This window comes from Delphinapterus leucas, chromosome 11, assembly GCF_059928025.1.
Source record: "Delphinapterus leucas isolate spDelLeu-1000000601 "Yukka" chromosome 11, BTC_Dleu_Yukka2, whole genome shotgun sequence".
NCBI lineage: Eukaryota > Metazoa > Chordata > Mammalia > Artiodactyla > Monodontidae > Delphinapterus > Delphinapterus leucas.
In genome coordinates this window covers 39,311,979-39,334,061 of record NC_143139.1, presented here as the reverse complement: position 1 = coordinate 39,334,061, position 22,083 = coordinate 39,311,979, and the positions used below count along the sequence as shown (strand labels likewise).

General features: G+C 39.6%; 1 protein-coding gene and 2 pseudogenes across 3 annotated transcripts in view; 1 reads left to right on the top strand and 2 right to left on the bottom strand.

Annotated features, from left to right (window-relative positions):
* LOC149747992 (large ribosomal subunit protein eL34 pseudogene) overlaps positions 1-1,504 on the top strand; it is a 15,293-nt pseudogene extending 13,789 nt beyond the window's left edge.
* The window catches only part of SPATS2 (spermatogenesis associated serine rich 2), a 135,436-nt gene that overhangs the window by 113,094 nt on the left and 259 nt on the right, over positions 1-22,083 (bottom strand). The window lies entirely within an intron of this gene.
* Positions 1-22,083, bottom strand: part of LOC111174031 (cytochrome c pseudogene) — a 46,737-nt pseudogene extending 24,654 nt beyond the window's left edge.

The following is a 22,083-nucleotide window of genomic DNA, read 5'->3' as shown; positions in this document are numbered from 1 at the left end:
TCCCATCTTTGCAGACTGCTCCTTCTAGCACCCCAACTCCAAGAACACTTTGACCTCAACAGAACTTACAAGCAATTGATCCCACCCCCTCTCCTGTCATTTCCTACCTTAGCTTAGAGCTCAAGGTCCATCATTACAATCACTCCCTTTCCTGCATCTCAGACTTTTGCACCCTCCCACACTTTATCATACTTGTCTGGCAAAACACCTACCCTTGCTAAATATAATTTCCTGTCAAACAACTAAACCCTTTAGGACATTCAAGAGACAAGTGACGTCATATCTGACTTTTGAGCTCACAATAGCTTTCTTTTTCCTCTTCCAGGGACGGTATCTAAAGGCATTCAGAGTGGTCCGGCACTTGACATACCGTTGTAGACTATCCTACAACACAGCCTCTAACAAAACTAGGCTGCCCCAAACCCCTGGAAACAGAATTGTTTACCTTCAAACCAAGAAGGTTGCGAAAGCACCAAAATCCACATGTGGTGTGTACCCAGGCCGACTTCTAGGAGTTTGTGCTGTGAGACCTAAAGTTCTTATGAGGTTGTCTAAAATGAAAAAACATGTCAGCAGGGCCTACTGTGTGTGGTTCCACGTGTACTAAATGTGTCCATGGCAGGATCAAGCGTATTTTTCTTATTGAGGAGCAGAAAATCGTTCTGAAAGTGTTAAAGGCAGAAACACAGAGTCAGAAAACTAAATTTTTAAAATGAAGCTTTTTTGAGTAATAATTAAAAAAATCAAAAGCCAAAAGAGAGTGAAAGAGAGACAATTGAAAATTTGAAAACTGATAGGATATTTGATATTAAGGAATTATAAATTTTTTTGGTGTGGTAATGGTAATTTTTTTTGCAGGTGTCCGTATTTTTTAAAGATACAATATGAAATATTTATGCATAAAATATGATGTCTGGGACTGCTTCAAAATAATAAGAAAGGATGGAAGTGCGTAAGACAACAGATAAAACAAGATTGGGGGACTTCCCTGGCAGTCCAGTGGTTAAGACTTCCCCTTCCAATGCAGGGGGTGAGGGTTCGATCCCTGGTCGGGGAGCTAAGATCCCACATACCTCGCAGCTAAAAAACTAAAACGTAAAAAAAATACCGAAGCAGTACTGTAACAAATTCAATAAAGACTTTAAAAAATAAAAACAAAAAAGATTGGCCATGAGTTAATATGTGTTGAAGCTGTGTGATGAGTACATGAGGGCTCTATTTCTTTTGTATATTTAAATTTTTCCCTAATAACATGGTAAAAAATACAACTGTCTCTCTACGCTACGCCTGCAACAAGCAACCAAACATGGCTTTGAAAAGAAAAAGATGAAAACAAACACACCTATGCCAAACAGTCTCACTTAAAATTCACAGTTGCTGACTTTAAATGGTCTCATAGCTCAGCATGACAATCCTACAACTTTTGCCTTATCCATTCGTTCTCCCACACCCCCCTATAGGTCCATTTCATTTCATTTCCTTCCTCCTCAAGCCATCAACACCTCTCCATCTTCACTCCCAGCTGCTGCCCTTCATTCCATTTTCTCAGTGAAAGAGGAAGCAATCTCCACCACTACCACCACCGGTTCCCATTTGCCTTTTCTTCCCTCCTGTTACTTACTGTGAATGAACTGACCGCTCCTGTCTAAAGCCAATGCCTCCACTTGGATACCAGATCCCAAACCCTACTGCCCAGTCATTCCTCATTCTCACTCTGCATCAGCACTGTTTCCCTCTCTACTGGATCATCTCTACTGGCATTGTATTAACACATTCTTACTTCTCCCATTTTATTTTTAGTTTTTTATTGAGGTACAATTGACAGATAACATTATATTAGTTTCAGGTATATAATGATTGCTCCCATTTTAAAAGACAACTCTTAACTCCAGTTTCCCCTCCAGCTATGTATCCATTTCTCTGCTCTCCAGGACAGCAAAACTCCTAGAAAAAGAAAGAACAGTGTCTGGCACATGGAACCACATTTCACTGATTCTAAGATGGCTTTTTTTTTTTCTTCATATCTTAACATCTCTGAAATCCAGACACAACTGATGACAACTGTTATTTGTTTCTTCTAAGTGCCTAAGACACTACCAACCTCAAACAATCTCTAATTAAAAATCTCTGAGTTTTTGGTACAACATAGGTAGTGTGAATTCAAACTGAAAACCAGTTCAAATTCCAAAGAAAGTTTTTACCCCTCCTACACAACGCCAGGGTTGAGACATGTGAGCTGCCTTGCTGTCCCTTTCTGTGTGGTGGGCTTCTTCTCATTTACATTCTCATATAGTTTCCCAGCTTTAAGCAGGGCCTCTTACAGATTACCCATTTTGGGCCTACTTCTCTTTTTTAGTAGTACATAAAATTATGGTGTATCTTACAACTGATGGTACCGAAATAGCAATATAAGCATATTATTTAGAGAAATGGAGATAAATACCAAAAAGTATTAACTAAAAAAAGCTCTAAAAGTGCCTCTGAAGGGAAATAAAGGGGAAAAGGTATTTTATTTTTTAACAAACTTTACAGAACTATTCGATTCCACAAACTATGTATACATATAACTTTGATAAAAATGAACCCTAGGGCTTCCATGGTGGCGCAGTGGTTAAGAATCTGCCTGCCAACGCAGGGAACAAGGGTTCGAGCCCTGGTCCGGGAAGATGCCACGTGCCGCGGAGCAACTAAGCCCGCGCCACAACTACTGAGCCTGAGCTCTAGAGCCCGCAAGCCACAACTACTGAGCCCACGTGCCACAACTACTGAAGCCTGTGCGCCTAGAGCCCGTGCTCCGCCACAAGAGGAGCCACTGCAATGAGAAGCCCACGCACCACAACGAAGAGTAGCCCCTGCTTGCCGCAACTAGAGAAAGCCTGCACACAGCAACGAAGACCCAATGCAACCAAAAATAAATAAATTTAAAAGAACCCTAAAAGGAAAAAAATTAAATGATCTTTGAGAAAAAGAGAGGAGAGAGGAAAATGTGGACATGGGAAAAATGCAGGAGTCAGAAGTCAGCAATCCCTAAGTTTACCTGGCAAAGGGCCAAAAAAGGACAGAAACAAAGGGAAGAAAAATCTACTACAGCTTTGCAAAGACGGGAGACAAAGCATGCTGAAACTGCCTAAGACAGAAAAAGTAGGGAATTTCCTGGCAGTCCAGTGGTTAGGACTCTGTGCCCCCACTGCAAGGGGTTTGATCCCTGATCCCTGGTCAGGGAACTAAGATCCCACATGCCTTGTGGCCAAAAAAAAACTATAAAAAAAAGAAAAAGTCAAAATCATCAGGTTGGTTTTGTTTTGTTTTTTTTTTAGATAGAGAATTTTAATTAAATTGGCATAGTTAAGACCAAAAAGATAAAGTGGACATTGTCATTGTATCTTCAGCCCTTGCTTTAACAGGCAAATGAACACAGCTTGAAACACAGGTGACTCTTGCTGTTCTATGAGACAGTGAAGGGAGCTTCTCAATATTTAAATATATTAATATAATCAGTTATAGAAATCTAAATATAAAACCAATCTCCTATAGGGTTTGAGAAGGCTTCACCATATCCCTGAAAAGTTTAATATTCCTTATTCAAGTTTAATCATCTCTTTAGAAAGGGAAAGCAGTGATAGTACTTGTTGAACCGCAATTACTATCAAAATTCAAAAAGCTGACCATATTCGTTTAGCCACAAGCCAATGTTATTTAAATCAGGACAAAAAATCAGCCATTCATGATCTGAATTCTAGTGTATGAGATCAATTTAAATATGGTACATATAAAAAGTCATGAGACATCTGTTTCATAATAAATAAGGCAGTGGCCAACGATTACGCATTAGCTTTTTTGAGATAAGCTATCAAGACTGCCCTTTCTCCCTTCCTCTTAATGCCAGCGAAGATCATTTTTGTTCCAGGGATGTACTTCTTGGGATTCTCCAAACACTCCATCAGTGCCTCCTCTCCCCCGGTGATGCCTTTGTTCTTGTTGGCATCAGTGTAAGAGAATCCGACAGGCTGACCTGTCTTTCGCCCCAACAGACCACGGAGATTTGGCCCAGTCTTGTGCTTGCCTCCCTTTTCCACAGTATGGCACTGGGCACACTTCTGAACAAAAATCTTCTTGCCCTTCTCAACATCACCCATTTTTAAATCGTTCTTTCTCCGTACACGACTAAGAGGTTCCCTCTCGCAAGCCGAACGTCCCGCTCTCTAAGCCCAAGGACACGCCGGTTCGCGCCTATGTATGGGTGTTGGTGCCCATCAGGTTGTTTTAACTGAAATTATAAGGACTAGTACAGAAACAGACCTTCTCAACTGAGCTCCATATTACCTATGTACATCTCCACCTGGATATCTCACAGGAAACTCAAATGGAACATGTCCCTAGTAAAAGAACTGCTTAACTCAAATCAGTTTCTTAAAAAACAAGGGGTGGTAGGTTTTGTATATTTATACATAAAGGATTAAGTATGTGTGAGGGAGAAAAAAAAGAATATCCATAATCCAGCTAAATCTACCAAAAATCAATAAAATTATCCAGATGTCCCATGTTAAAAAAAAATTAACGTCTCACTTAAATTCATTCACTCCCAAACCTGCCCTTCTTCTTAGAGTGCCTACTCTAGGTGGTCTCCCAAATAAGAAACTCAGGGAGTGATGCTAGATTCTTCCCCTTCTTCCCCTACCTTAATCCAGTCATTATCTTAATCTAACATACAGCATTTCTAAATTTCCTTGAATTTGTCTTCTCTATTCCAACTACCTTATATCAGGGCTTGATCTCTTTCCTATATTACAGCAATAGCTTTATAATGTTCCAACTACCCTCCACATAATTGCTGAAGGGATCCTTCTAGATTGAATGTAAGCCTGCACATGTCACTCTCCTGCTTAAAATTCCCCAAGGAGTCTAAAATTTAAGCTTCTCAGCATTGCAAATAAAATTCTTTATTAAATGACCTTACTCTGGCCTCCTTCCTTATTTAAAACTACTTTTCTCACTCATTCATTCAATTCGTCAGTCACCAAATGTTTACTGAGCACCTATAATATCCCAGGGTCTGTAGGCACTGAGAAATACTCTAATGAACAAAATAAAATGTCCTACCCTCTCGAAGCTTACAGTCTAATGGAGGAAATTACTCAGTGAATATATTCATCCACTTAACAATCTTTTTTGTATATCTACCTGTATAAGCACTCTTGACAGTGCTGGAAATACAGTGATGAGCAAGACAAAGTCCTTACCCTCAGACAGTTTATATCTGAGAGAAACTGTGATAAATGCCATTAAAATAAAGCTATGATGGGGCTTCCCTGGTGGCGCAGTGGTTGAGAGTGCGCCTGCCGATACAGGGGACACGGGTTCGTGCCCCGGTCCGGGAAGATCCCACATGCCGCGGAGCGGCTGGGCCCGTGAGCCATGGCCGCTGAGCCTGCGCATCCGGAGCCTGTGCTCCGCGGCGGGAGAGGCCACAACAGTGAGAGGCCCGTGTACCAAAAAAAAAAAAAACAAATAAATAAAAATAAATAAAGCTATGAGATACACAAGGACAGGAAAACCTGAACCAATCTGAGGGGTCAGGAAAGACTTCTGAAATCAAGAGTGATATCTGAGATAAGAACCAAAGATGAAGAGGCAATGGCAAGGAGAAGAGCTGTGGTGGTGAAGAGTATTCCAGGCAGAGGGAACAGCCTTTGTACAAGGCCCTGACATGAGTGGGAGACCAGGGCATTAGGGAAAATAAAAAGCCAGAGTAACCAGAGAGTAGGAATGGTGCCCAAGGAAGGTGACAACACAGGCACTAAAATTTAAATCAAATAAATGATCACTGTGTCGGGAATGGATATTAGGCGTCTAAGAGTGGAATCTGGGGGGCCCATTTAAAAGGCTATTACAGGGGACTTCGCTGGCAGCCCAGTGGTTAATGCAGGGGGGGCGCAGGTTCGACCCCTGGTTGGGGAACAAGATTCCACATGTCGTGTGGCCCAGCCAAAAAAAACAAGGCTATTACAGTAGTCCAGAGCTGAAGCCAAATGATACACAGGAATATCTAAACCAGACAGATGCCTTAATGCCTACGAACCGCAAAGGAATCTAGGCCATAGTCCCTGTGCCAAGCCAACAAGTTGAACTGGCTATAAATTCAAGAAACGTAAAGGTCTACTCCATCCATGAAACAGGAAATAGAAACACTCGGCTCACTGAGAGAACAGCAAGCACTGCACCTGCGCCTAGAGATGGAAAAGGTTACCTGGAAGAAAATGGATCCCAGGCCTGCATCATTCACAGATGTGAAGTCTAAATTCACACTACACGTATGGTACAAGGACCTCAATCTGACACTTCATCATAAATAAGGTTCAGAACTAAAGAATGAAATAGGACCACAACAGAGCAAATGAAAAACTGTACAGTAGAGATGATTCCACAATCTGAGACACATAGGACTTAAGTTCAGTTTTTTTGTTTTTTGTGCTTTTTTTGTTTTTTGGCTGCTCCATGTGGCCTGTGGGATCCTAGTTCCCCAACCTGGGCTCCCAGCAGTGAAAGCATGAAGCCCCAACCACTGGATCACCAGGGAATTCCCAAGTTCAGTGTTTAAAGAAAAAAAAAAAAAAAGAAAAAACAAACACAGAGAAACAAACCTCCCACAGGGAAATCAGCTGATACAGCCATCAGAGACTGCACCCCAAGAATAAGAAATAATATAACAACCTGAAAAAGACATTTTAAAAGAAGGTTTAAAAATAAGATAGGGTTCCCCCTAAGATCAGGAACAAGACAAGGATATCTATTCTTACTACTTCTCTTTACTACTGTACTAGAGGTTCCAACCAACACAATCAGGCAAGAAAAAGAATTAAAAGGCATCCAGACTGAAAAGAAATAAGTAAAACTGTCTTTACTCATAGATGACATAATTATTTGTATGAAAAAGTCTGATGAAATCTACAAAAAAACTATACTAGATTAAGTGAATTTAGGAAGGTTGCAGAATACAAAATCAGTACACAAAAATCAATTGTATTTCTATAACTAGCAATAAACAATCAGAAACTGAAACTAAAAACACAACAGTACAGGAAATTCCCTGGTGGTCCAGTGGTTAGGACTCCACGCTTTCACTGCTGTGGGCCTGGGTTTGATCCCTGGTTGGGGAACTAAGATCCCACAAGTTTCGTGGTGCAGCCAAAAAAACAAAAAAAAACCCAAAAAAACAAAATAACAAAACACAATAGTATAAAAAAAAATACCCGTAAGAATAAATCTGTCATTGCAGCACTATTTACAATAACCAAGACATGGAAGCAACCATGTCCATCGACAGAGGAGTGGATAAAGAAGATATGGTACATATATACAATGGAATATTACTCAGCCATAAAAAAGAACGAAATAATGCCATTTGCAGCAACATGGATGAACCTAAAGATTGTCATACTGAGTGAAGTAAGTCAGACAAAGACAAATATCATAAGATATCGCTTATACTTAGAATCTAAAAAAATGGTACAAATGAACTTATTTACAAAACAGAAATAGAGTCACAGATGTAGAAAACTTATGGTTACCTGGGGGGAAAGGGGGGGAGGATAAATTGGGAGATGGGGATTCACATATACACACTACTATATATAAAATAGATAACTAATAAGGACCTACTTTGTAGCACAGGGAGCTATACTCAATCCTCTGCAATGACCTATATGAGAAAGAATCTAAAAAATAGTGGATATATGTATATATATAACTGATTCACTTTGACGTACACCTGACACAACACTGTAAATCAACTATACTCCAACAAAAATTTTTTAAAAAGACTCAACAATTAAAAAAAGAATAAATCTGACAAAAGATGTGAAAGATCTGTACAGTGAAAACTACACAGCATTGTGGAGAGAAATTAAAGGCCTAAATAAATGGATATATATACACACATATATTTGTTATTGGGCTGGAAGACTTGATACTGTTAGAATGTCAATTCTCTCCAAGTTGATTTAATAGAGCTAAAGCAATTTCAACCAAGATCCCAGCAGACATTTTTGTAGAAACTGACAAACTAGTTCTAAAATCCATACGAATATGCAGAGGTACTAGAATGGCCAAAACAACTTTGAAAAAGAAGTTGGAGGGTGAACAATACCTGATTTCAAGATGTATTATAAAGTTACAGTAATCAAAGACCATGTGGTACTTGCACAAAGATCAGTGGAACAGAAGAGAGGGTCCAGAAACATTCCCACACATATACAGACAATTGATTTTTGACAAAGATAAAAGGCAATTCAGTCTTCCAACAAACGGTACTGAAAAATTAGATATCCATATGCAAAAAATGAACTTTCACCCATAGTTTGGTATTATATAAAAAAATTAATTCAAAATGGATTGCAGATCTCAATGTAAAACCTAAAACTATTAAGTTTTCTAGAAGAAATCAGAAGTGAAAAACTTTTTAACCTTGGGTTGGACAAAGATTTCTTAGACATGACACCAAAAGCACAAAACTTTTGTTCTTTGAAAAGACATTGTTATGAGAAAAGATAATGCACAGAGTGATAGAAAATGTTTGCAAATCATATATCTAATGAAGGACTTGTATCCAGAATAAAGAGCTCTCAAAACAACAATTAGCAAATGAACAACTCAATTTTTTAAATGGGTTTATGATTTTAAAACACTTCACCAAAGATGCACATGAAAAGCTGTTCAGCTTCCTTAGTCATTAGGGAAATGCATATTAAAACAATCAGGTACCACTATGCAACTATTAGAAGGACTGAAGTTTTTAAAAATGGAAAAGACTGACCGCATCAAGTACCGGCAAAAATGTGAAGCAACTGGAACTCTCACAGACTGATAGGGGTGTAAAAATGACAAAACCACTTTGGAAAGCACTTTGACAATTCCTTAAAAAATTAAAGGATTTAAACTATTCGACCCAGCCATTCTACTCCTGGGTATTTATCCAAGAGAAAATAAATGTCCATACAAAGACATGCACACAAATGTTCACCAGCAGTTTTTATTTGTAGTGGCTAAAAACTGCTAACAATCCAAAGTCCATCAGCTGGTTACTGAATGCATAAAAAAAAAATTGTAATAGATACACACTATCCATAAACATGGGTTAACCTCAAAATAATTAAGCTGAGTGAAAGAAGCCAGACCCCCATACACAAAAAATTAGTATATGCAGTATGATTCCATTTATATAAAACAGAAAATGCAAACCAATCTAGTGACAGAAAGCAGATTAATGATTGCCTGGGGGAGGGGAGAGGGAAGTAGGGGAGAAAGGGCATGACAAAGGAAACAAGGAAACTTTTGGGGGGTAATGGACAGTTTCACAGGTATATGTCAAAACTTATCAAACTGTCCACTTTAAACACATATAGTTTATTCTACGTCAATTACACCTCAATGAAGTTGTTTTATTAAAAAAAAACAAGGCAGGAAGAGCCACAGATTAGGAGAATAACTGCAATGCATACTGACAAAGGATTAGTATCCACATGTATTACTAATACCTATAACTCAATTTAAAACAAAACCGGGACTTCCCTGGTGGTCTAGTGGTAAAGAATCCACCTTCCAATGCAGGGGACGTGGGTTCGATCCTTGGCCAGGGAACTAAACTCCCACATGCTGCAGGGCAACTAAGCCTGCGCGTCACAACTACTGATCTCGAGCGCCTCCACTACAGAGCCCACGTGCCCTGGAGCCCTCGCACCACAACTAGAGAGAGAAAACCCACATGCCACAACTAGAGATCGAAGCCCGAGTGCCGCAATGAAGAGACAGCACGCCGTAACGAAAGAACCCGCATGCCTCAATGAAGACCCCATGTGCCACAACTAAGACCTGATGCAGACAAAAAGTAAGGAAAATAAATAAGTAAAATAAATAGGTATTTAAAAAAACAAACAACTCAATAGGAAAATAAGCCACAGTAATGAACAAATAATTTACAACAGAGAAAAATTAAATGACAATAAACAAATTAAAATATGCTCAAACTTACTAACAATGGAGAGAATGCAAATTAAAACATAAAATAGGGAAAGTGGCGGGGGTGGTGGTGGTGTGATGAATTGGGAGATTGGGATTGACATGTATACACTAATATGTATAAAATGGATAACTAATAAGAACCTGCTGTATAAAAAAATAAAATTCAAAAATTCAAAATAAATAAATAAAATAGTCCCCATATCCATTAAAAAACAAACCCATAAAATAGTACAACACACATAACATCAGCAAAAGTTGTAAAGATCCAGGACTTCCCTGGTGGTGCAGTGGTTAAGAATCCGCTTGCCAATGCAGGGGACACGGGTTCGAGCCCTCGTCCAGGAAGAGCCCACATACCGCGGATAAACTAGGCCCGTGCACCACAACTACTGAGCCTCGCTCTAGACCCCCATGAGCCACAACTACTGAGCCCGCATGCCACAACTACTGAAGCCCAAGCGCCTAGAGTCTGCGCCCCGCAACAAGAGAAGCCACCACAATGAGAAGCCCACGCACCACAACGAAGTGTAGCCCCTGCTCGCTGCAACTAGAGAAAGCCCGCCTGCAGCAATGAAGACCCAATGCAAACAAAAATAAAATAAATTTATATTAAAAAAAAAAACAAGACTGGAGTGGAGAGAAGGAATGGGATTTAAAGCATTCTAAGGTTCCTGTATTGTTCAGGAAGGCAGAGATACTAATTTTAGAGTTCAATAGGTATGCATGTTAAAAATGTAAGGGTTAACTCCTAAAAAGAAAAATACATAAACATAAAATGTTCAACTTGAAAATCAGTAAAAGAAAAAAAGAATATATATATATATATATATATATGAGAGCAAATAAGCAGCATGGTTTAAAAAAAATAAGGTATAAACTAAAATGGCAGAAATAAGTCTAAAAGTATCAGGAATCACATTAAATATGAAAAGGCTAAACTTATCAAAACACAGACTATCAGACTGATTTTTTTTATTGTATGATTTTTAAAAATTTTTTATTGGAGTAGAGTTGATTTACAATGTTGTCACACTGATTTTTTTTTAACCCAACTATTCACAGATTACCAAGATACATTTGAAGCAAAATGAGCCAGAAAGGTAGAAAATTTAAAGGAAAATTAAAAGATATGCCATACAAATAGTAATCAAAAAAATATTAGTATTATTCATTAATTAATTTTAGACAATAAGACTTAAAGCAAAAATCATTAATATGCAGTCATCAAGAGAGAGCCAACAGCATTCATCAAAAGAGTATCCATTACTCCTGCAGTGGAACAGTCCTCCCCACCATGGATAGATATTTAAGAGGGTCCAAGTACTTGGAAGAAAAATGACCTTCCTGAGATCCTGTCATTTGCAACAACACGGATGAACCTGGAGGACATTATGCTAAGTGAAATAAGCCAGACACAGAAAGAAAAAAACTGCAGGATCTCATTATATCTGGAATCTTTTTCAAAAAGTCAAATACTTAGAAGCAGAGAGTAGAATGGTGTTATGAGGGGCAGGGAGGTGGGGGAAATGGGGAGATGGTGAAAGAGTACAAAGCTGTAATTATGTAGGATGAATAAGTCTAGAGATCTAACGTACAGCATAGTGACTACAGTTAGTAATACTGTATTGGATACTGGACACTTGTTAAGAGAGTAGATTTCAGGTACTCCCATCACACAAAAAAATGTTAGCTATGTGAGAAAATATGTTAATTAGCTTGACTCTAGTAATCACTTTGCTGTGATATACCATGTATATCAAAATATCATGTTGTACATCTTAAATACACACAATTTTTATTTTAAAAACATTTAAAATTTAAAAGAACGCCCTTCACCAGGATCCAGGACTCCTTGCCCTTCCCTCCCTCCTAACACTCACACCCTCACCTCCAGTATCTACCGGCCTGCTATCTACCAGGCCTAATCTTTTAATGTTCTTTATCTTTATATTGTCCATCAAAAGAAACCCCAGACTTCCAGACCTTCTAATCCCCACACAGTTAGTCCTACACACTCCCTGCTCTGTCCCCATGTGTCACACACCTCTCTCCAAATTTTGAAGCCCTTCCACTGGTGCCCAACATTTCCAACCTCTACTCTGGACCCTTCAACTTCTTATCCTAATTGAAACCTGGTTCCCCTCTGAGGCCATACTTCCCTTACAGCCCTCAAGTAGTGAAAGTTATTTTTCCCATACCCCTCATACCACTGGACCTGGGGGTAGGGAGTGCCCTCCTTGCTCCTCACTGATGCTTCCAAATTAGTCTCCTTCTGTCTTCCCTAAAAAATCTCTACTTTGAATATCATGTGAAAACTATTACCCATTACCAGGCTGTGATGGTTAATTTTATGTGTCAACTTGACTGGATCACAGGGTGCCCAGATATTTGGCTAAACATCATATCCGGATATATCTGAGGGGGTGTTTTCAAATGAGACTAACATTTGAATCAGCAGACTGAGTAAAGCAGGTGATCATCCAATCCACTGAGGTACCAAATAAAATAAAAAGAAAAAGGCAGAGGAAGGGAGAATTCATTCTCATTCTCTCTCTCTCTCTCTCTCTCTGTCTGTCTGACTGCTTGAGCTGAGCTATCAGTCTTCCGCTTTTGGACTTGGACTTAAACCATCAGTGTTCCTGGGTCCCAGGCCTTCAGACTCAGACCGGAATTTACGCTGCTGGCTTTGCTAGGTCTCCAGCTTACAGCCCCCAGATTCTCAGCCCCCATAATTGCATGAGCCAATTCTTATAATAAACCTTACTCCAGATAGATATAGATACAGATACAGATGTACCTTATTCTTTTTTTCAAATAAATTTATTTATCTATTTATTTATTTTTGGCTGTGTCAGGTCTCCGTTGCTGCGCAAGGCGCTTCTCATTGAGGTGGCTTCTCTTGTTGCAGAGCACAGTCTCTAGGCACACGGGCTTCAGTAGTTGTGGCACACAGGCTCAGTAGTTGTCGCTCATGGGCTCTAGAGCACAGGCTCAGTAGTTGTCACGCATGGGCTGAGCTGCCCCATGGCATGTGGGATCTTCTGGACCAGGGTTCGAACCTGTGTCCCCTGCATTGGCAGGCGGATTCGTTTTTATTTTTTTAACATCATTACTGGAGTATAATTACTTTACAATGTTGTGTTACTTTCTGCTGTATAACAAAGTGAATCAGCTATATGTGTATATATATATATATATATCTATATATATCTATATCTCCACTCCCTCTTGCATCTCCCTCCCATGCTCCCTATCCCACCCCTCTAGGTAGTCACAAAGCCCCAAGCTGATCTCCCTGTGCTATGCAGCTGCTTCCCACTAACTATTTATTTTACCTTTAGTAGTGTATATATGTCCATGCCGCTCTCTCACTTCGTCCCAGCTATCCCTTCCCCCTCCCCGTGTCCTCAAGTCCATTCTCTACATCTGCGTCTTTATTCTTGTCCTGGTAGGTGGATTCTTAACCACTGCGTCACCAGGGAAGTCCCCCTACGGATTCTTTCTCTCTGGAAAACGCTACATTGTGACTCTCCACAACACTGTTCCTGTCCGAACTCTCAGTGGCTTCAATTTCACACAGATAATCTTTCTAACACTCATCTCCTTGAATTCCTATCTCATTTCTTTGAATTCCTTGCTTCCAATGATCTTGTCCTTCACCTACACAGCCCACAATGATGCCTCCATAACCATGCTCCATCTCTCACCTACTCAGATTCCAACATCTTTTGATCCCACCACAACATTCAATTAACTGATTATACCAACTTTTCACCATCTCTTGGCAACTTCACGTCCTCCCTTCCCTCCTGACCTGGTTTAAATTCCACAGTGTATTATCACAATCACTCTCTTACACATATTCTCCATTGCCTTGACCCTCTCATGTTTTGTTCTAGGATCTGAGTAAAACCTTTCTCTGGTTAAATCCACTCCAAACATACACCCCTGCAGCAGAATGTGGCTGGAGGAAAAAAACATGTTGACTAATCTCACTTTAAATTCCTGTCCACAAACCTGGAGGGATCCTTAATGCCACCTGGCAATCATACAGTATTTCCCTACTGCAGCCACTCTTACGCTCTCCCGATCAAGTTCACACCTTCTCCACTCTCCAAACCTCCATCACCTCCTCCCCACCCTCACTCTCAGCTGAGCACTTTGATTCCTTACTCACTGAGAACATTAAAACGGAAGAGAACTGTCACAAACTCCTACTGCCAAAGCAATCCACCTACTTGAAGGTGGGTTTGAGATACATTTTGAAGATGAAATCAACAAGAATTGGAGATGGATCTGATGCGAGGTATGGGGAAGAGAAAGGGATCAAAGATGACTTTCAAGTCTTTGCTCAAATATTATTTTCTCAACAAGACTTTCCCTTACCGCCTTTCAGTCTCTGTCTTTCCCGTGCTCTCACTCGCTCTCTCTCTCTCTCTCTCTCTTTCTCTCACACACACACACACACACACCGTCACACAGTCACATGTTCACACATTGTCTCTGTCTCCTTTCCTGTTTTTTGTTTTGAGTTTTTTCTTTTCAATACCAGTTATCACCAACTGAAATACTAAACATTTTACTCCTTTGCTTAATATCTGCCTTCCCCTACTAGAATATAACTGCACGCAGGCAAGGATTTTTATGCTTAGTTCACTCCTGCAGATCAGAAAAATAGTAGGCACTCAGTAATATTGATACTTTGTTAAAGAAATGAACTGTTTCTGGCATGAGCAAATGGTTGGATGGTGGTGCCATTTACATAGAAGAAGAATACCTTAATGGGGGAAGAATCATAGTCTCTATACAAAGGAGCTTATAATCTAGTGAGAGAAAGACACTGAAACATACATTTACAACATATTAGGATTCTATGATTTGTTAAATCTACGATAAAAGCAGAATTGAAGAACTAATATTCTATGATCTGATTTTTATCAAAACTGTATGCTTTTATATACATATATACACACTTGCACATACACACAACACATACATATATGTTTCCGCAACTATACAGAAAAAGTTCTGGAAGGAAAGTTACCAAACTGTTAGCCTGTGGGGCAAGAACAGTACCATGCTATGTATGGGGAATGAGACTGAAGAGAGGGTGAGGAGACTTTCACTTTTCACCTTATACATGTTTTACAATAAGCATATTGCTCTTATAATTTAAAAATGAGAAATGGAAAAATTTCCTTCCTAAAGGGAAAAAAACATATTTAACAGAAGATTAACACCCAGACTATAAAAAACTTCTATAAAACAAACAAAAAAAAACAATTTAAAAATGGGCAAAGTACATAAAAAGATATTTTACAAAGAAATATAGTCAATAAACATACACAACACACTCAACCTCATGTTTAATCAAGAAAAACAAAACACTTTTTTTTTTTATTTTGCGGTACGCGGGCCTCTCACTGTGTGGCCTCTCCCGTTGCGCAGCGCAGGCTCAGCGGCCATGGCTCACGTGCCTAGCCACTCCGCGGCATGTGGGATCTTCCCGGACCGGGGCACGAACCCGCATCCCCTGCATCAGCAGGCAGACTCTCAACCACTGCGCCACCAGGGAAGCCCACAAAACACTTTTAATTCACCAGATAATAGCAAATGTTTTAAGTGTATAAGTTCGTTACCTACAACTACTGGTAGGACTGCAAATTGGTACTTTTTTTTTTTTAAGTAATTTAGTGAGCAACAAAGTAAACAGTGTTATAATCCAAAGAACAATAAATATCCATGAGCCCATAATGTGTAAATAAATTATTAAATAAATAAATGGGGGACAAAGTACAAGTCTCTTTACAAAAAAATTCTAATTAATAAATGTAGAAGTAATGAGAGAAACAGAAAATAACAATTAGGATACCATAGTAATAACTGCTGCAGGCAAGATCTGATGAATGCTAAAATTAACAGGTGAGCTTTTAAGAGAAACAGTATATTTGCATAGACTCAAAATATCGCCCTAAAATATTTACTGTGGAGGTTTAAACCTGTGTCCAAATTCTGAGACTTCACCCTCCAGAAGGTGGAACTTTTTTTTTCTTTTAATAAACTTATTTATTTATATTTTATTTTTGTCTGCGTTGGGTTTTCGTTGCGGCGAGCGGAGGCTACTCTTCGTTGCGGTGTGGGGGCTTCTCATTGCGGTGCCTTCTCTTGTTGCAGAGCACGGGCTCTAGAGCGCAGGCTCAATAGTTGTGGCACACGGGCTTAGTTGCTCTGCGGCATGTGGGATCTTCCCAGACCAGGGTTAGAACCCGTGTCCCCTGCATTGGCAGGCGGATTCTTAACCACTGCGCCACCAGGGAAGCCCTCAAATAACTTTTAAAAGACCTTCAGGGAATTCCCTGGTGGTCCAGTGGTTAGGACTCAGCACTTTCACTGCTGGAGCCCGAGTTCAATCCCTGATTGGGGAACTAAGATCCTGCAAGCCTCACAGCACAGCCAAAACAAAAAAAGACCTCCATAAAATACAACGCTTTGTTTAAAGTACTGTCAACTTAACAAGGAATAAGATAACCATCTCAAGAAACCTAGTGTGTCCTGACTAGTAAGATGTAACAAAACATCAAGTTTGCATCTGAGTTAAATGGCTGCCTTAGTCTGTGGTGGTTCTGTGCCACCTACTATTCAGGTCCTGCAACACCTTTATTTCCTATCATTTATCATAGTTATAAACGAGTTTCACTGTTCTCATCAAATGTGAGGGAGCTTCTAATGATGAGATCCTTGTCCTGAGCACTTGTGCAGCATACGAAGGTAGGCTATGATGGCAATTTACTATAAAGATATAAGAGGATAACCAAAGTGAGCAGAAGAGTCACTTCCACCACACACTACCGTACATTCTGAATCAATGTAACAGTAGAAGATAGCCAGGAAGAGCCAGCAGTGGGCTGACCACACTGACATGTTGTAATCAGAGACTAAGTAGATAATTTAAAGAAAAGTATTGCTCTACTACTGATGGTAGCCTTCAAACAGCAGCAGATCATTTACTACTGGACAGATCACATGTACTCAAGAGAGGAAAGACTGTAGGTTTTACAGACAGGTCTTTGCAGTTCTATACACGTCAACAGGAAGTAACATCACTGGCAGCATCTTCAGGTACAAAAGATATCTTCACTTGCTAACATGACCCGTCTATAATCGTATAATGGCCTCATCACAAACCTGCTTCTCAGTCCCAACACCCTTTAGCCAACTCTAAAAATGAACACTGACACACACACACACACACACACACACACACTCCACAACTAGTAATCATGTCATCTTGTTAATTAAGTAATATAAAAATCCTTACCAACAATCCAAGGTTGTCATTTAAGGTCTGAACTAGTAAGAATCCCTGTGTAACCCTAACCACAAATTAGTCACAGGACAATGACTGCAGAAGCTGCCTTTACGCTGATGGTTATGTTCTCAGACCCTACAGAATACTTCAAGGGTCTGGGGCTGCTGCTGCAGAATCTGTGTAGAAGATGGCTGTGTATTTCAGGAGCCCACCACAACCAGCCGCTATGGTGGATTTGAACATAGAGAGTAAATGCTGGCTTCTGGCCAATCCGTAATATCAGCAACCTAAAGTGTATATAAACTTTAAATCTTCTGGAAAAATATTTCAGAACCAACAGACCACCTCCAAGTTAAGTGTGAGCTCACTAAGACTCCTATGAGGCTCCCAGAAAATGGCATGTGAGCCTGAAGTCCCTTTGTAACCCAGTAACTCAAGGAGCAAGATGCAGGTGTAATTAACCTCCTGCGACAATTAGAAAAAATGAAATTGGAGGTTAGGCCCATCCTAAGAGACAGTTCACTGTCAGCCTGTAGATATTTCAATCTATTATATCTGGTACTATGTGACAACTCTCTCTCTTTCAAATATATACAGGGAAGGAGAAAAAAATGGACTCAAACAGTACTTCCTGTATTACAGCGGCCTTCTTGAAATATTTAAAGTATATAGTAGGCACTCAAACTTTTTTCAATGAATAAAGAAGGGATATAAACAATATACCCCTTCTGTTGGTAAGCAATAACCAACAGCTCATACATGTAAAACATTTTAAAATGAAAAAAAGCACGCTAAATTTCAATCAAAGGCAGCAAAGTGAACTGAAGATACTCTACACTATTGACACATTTTTCAAATATACATACGAATAACATTCTTAAAATGATCATCCACATTTATAGGTATGACTGGAAAGATCTGTATATAACAAACGGTTCCTTCCACGTTGGATACATTTCATACTTTAGAACAGAAACTCCCACTTTCTTCATCAACTGAACCGTCTACACGATTTTCAAAAGTACTTTTATTGCTAAGTTGAAATGTATTTTCATGTGCTTGCCAGATGTCTTGACACATAAATATAATTAGACAGAAGCTAAGAGAGAGCCATGAACACTGGATAAATCATTTCCTCTTGAATCATTTCCAGTGCAAGTGTCCGGCAAACTGTGCAGAAAGTCAGTAGAGGAAACAGCAGCTCTCGAACATAAGGTCAAGTACTACCTTCAGGTGAACACACTACAACCACCGTTTAAAAGTCACCAAACTTCCACAAAAAAATTAAACATAGGATTACCATATGAACAGATATCAAACAGATATTTGTATACCAATGTTCACAGCAGCATTATTCACAATAGCCAAAAGGTGGAAACAACCTGTGTCCATTTACAGATGAATGGATAAACAAAATGTGGTATATGCTTACAATGGAATATTACTCAGTCCTAAAAAGGAATGAAATTCTGACACAGGCTAAAACACTGATGAACCTTGAAGACACTGTGCTAAGTGAAATAAGCCAGAGACAAATGGACAAATACTATATGATTCCACTTATGTAAGGTGCCTAGAATAATAGTATTCCTAGAGATGGAAAGTGGAATAGTGGTTGCCAGGGGCTGGGGGGAAAGAGGAATGGGGAGTTATTGTTTAATAGCAGTTTCAGTTTGGGAATATAAAAATGTTCTGGAGTTGGACGGTGGTGATGGTTACACAGCAATATGAATGTACTTAATGCCACTGAAGTGTAGACTTAAAAAATGGTTTAAATGGCAAATTTTATGTTATGTGTATTTTACCACAACTTTTTTTTAAGTAACCAAGCAAGGATGATGGTCAAACCTTTGTGGCAAAAACATATCAAGAAAAGTGGTAAGAGTCTGCAACAAGCATGCTTCACTGTCATCCTCCAGAGCCTAGATGACTTGCCTGAATGTCAAGACCTCAGAATAGGAGGGATGGACATGCCATTTTCATGTTGCTACAGATATATATATCAATATCATATATTGGTATATATGAATGAGAAGATATATTAGAAGATGAATTATATTCTGTAGGAGGTCGTTTGCTAAATAATCAATGGGCTCCCCTTCCCAACAATTAAATCAGAAAAATATAAGCTTTACGTTCCAGGCTCCAATGTAAGCAGCAAGACTGAAATAATCAGTTTTACTTCTATCAAAGAAGCACAGTGGATCCTAAAGAGTGACTTTAAGTTCCCAGTTTTAATATGGTGGCTCTACAATGGAAACTGCAAGCAGCAATACAATAATAATAATAATAAAAATACAAACTTCTTTCACCACCATTATGAAGTTACTTAACCTTTCTAAGCCTCATCTGAAATATGAGAAAAATGCTTACAACTACCTTATAAGGATTGTTTGAAGATCTAATAAAGTAATATATATAAAACACAGTGAGTTCAGTCTCTAGAATACCTAAATGCTCAACAACAACAAAATTCCCTCCCCTCCTGCAATTCACTAGTATCTGTAGCTTTTGCTGCTCCTGGATCAGCCTCCACAGGCTATGCTGATGCTGTGGCCATTAAGCTCTGGCTCCTCCCTCAGGCCCCAGCTGTTTCTCTCGGTTCTAGTTGTTTTACTCCTGGTTTCTAAGAGGATCCCGTCTATATTTAGACATAATGCCAGTACCAACTGTGGACTCAACAGGTGCTTGGAGGGCACTTGAGCACTCAGCAGTTTTCGACTGTTTTCCTGAGTTAATTGGTTTTGGCTCCACAACTGGCTGTCTTGACTTCTACAAGGAAGAGTGCCACGTATGCACAGTACTTCAGCAGTACACCAGACTGAACAGAAAATTAAGTGTGCTCACAGGACAAACCCTTAGCAAGAAGATGTTTTTGCCTATTATCTGGGGCCCCAAAGATTTGTTAAATCACAGGGGCAATAAACCTTCCATAAACTCTACAGATGCAGCCCATCAACCCAATCTTTGCCTAAATCACTGTATCAAACCCAGGTTTCAACCAATTCATGCTGCTTGTACTTCAACCAAGATCAGGAGGAGAAAGCAGGCAGAACAACAGGAAAGATTTAAAGAAGGCATCAAACAGAGCTGGGTCTGAATTCAGCTTTATTTACTACTAGTTTTGTGACCTTAGTAAGTTATTTAATCTCTTAATTTATAAAATAGGAAATGATAGTGAGGATTAAATTAAATGAGATAATACACACAAAACAATCTTAGCACCTTGCCTAGCCTACCGTAAGAGGTCAATAAAGAGCCTCATTATCACTAATGAGGAAACTGCACTCACTTCTTGCTTTGTTCAGTTTTTATAACATAGAAGAAAAGTGACATTTAGATCATTATTTTTGGACTTTTATAAAATAGTATAATGCCACTATCCAAGACCTAGCTGAGAAATGTAAACCGAAAACTTCACAGAAATCTTAGATGAGTCAGCAAAACGTTAATGCTCCCCAAAATAAAAAGCTTAATGTGTACTATTTATGAACACATAATGGTAACTACAATTTCAAAATCAGCAATCTTGTACCCAGTACCATTCAAAATTTGGTCTGGAAATCCAAGTATCAAGGAAATGCAAAGATCATAACCCCAAATATACTTTCCCACAATATTTTCAAATCACCTTAATTCAAAATGTAAGGTACAAGGCAGCCTGATAATTTGAAATCAGCATCAAGAATTTCTTGAGGCAGAACCCAAACTCTCCCCCACAAGCATAAAACCAGTAGCAGATGGTACATGCTCATTTCTCAGTGAGAAACTGTAATTCTAACAAAGTACAGATAACTTAGATTTTATCAAGTCTGCTCATCACCTTTCGGTCTAAATGAAAACAAACTCTTGGTTCTCCTCCAAACACTCTAACCTCTGCATTATCAATGACCAAACACCCTAAACTCTGCATTATCAATGACCAAACTCAAAGCAAGATGCCTATTTTTAGTGATCTGTCCTCTCCTGCTTCATTAACCGCAGGTAAATTACATAGAGAGGGAAAATAAATATTACAAGCATGCTTTATCAATGAAATGAACTATAAATGATAACCAATTATTAAAAGAGCGGCTTGTACTCGTTGGCAGAGGGACATGACAGAGAAAGATCCACCTTCTAAAAGAACCCAGTCATCCTGGATGAATTAGGAGAAAAATGCCACTCCAGTCCACCTAACTTATACTCTCTAACTGGATTTATCCTTCTGCTTTAATTCAAGCCCAAACCACATATATTTTATGTCTCTGTCCCACTTTGCTTTATTTTCCGTTCCGTTTCCCGCTCCCCCATTCCAAGAATGTCCCCCTATCTCTTATTTTTAAATCCCACTTTGCCCCCAAATCCTAAATACGTCGGACACCCACGCAGATGACCTTACGCATCCCCGTTGAATTCCCAGTTCATTGTACTTCTCATACCAAATGATCCATTCTTTCATCCCTTTCGATCTCTCGTTGGTTCTTAAAATCCAGTACCCCACACACGCTCACATCAGAGTCCCCCCTCACTCCATTGTTTCCCTGGCCTATGCCTCCGGAAACCCCCCAACTCGGACCCGTGTGCTTCGGCCCGCCACACTGACCACAGAAACCTTTCACCATCTGGGCACTCCAGGTTCCAAAGGGTTCACGTCCCACTCCTCTCGGTACCCCACCCCCCACCAACTGCCCCCTCCCCCTGTGCCTTCCCTCAAGCCCGCTCTCTGCACCTCTGTGCCCCGCTTCATCCCCCACCAACTCCTCCACCCAGCACCC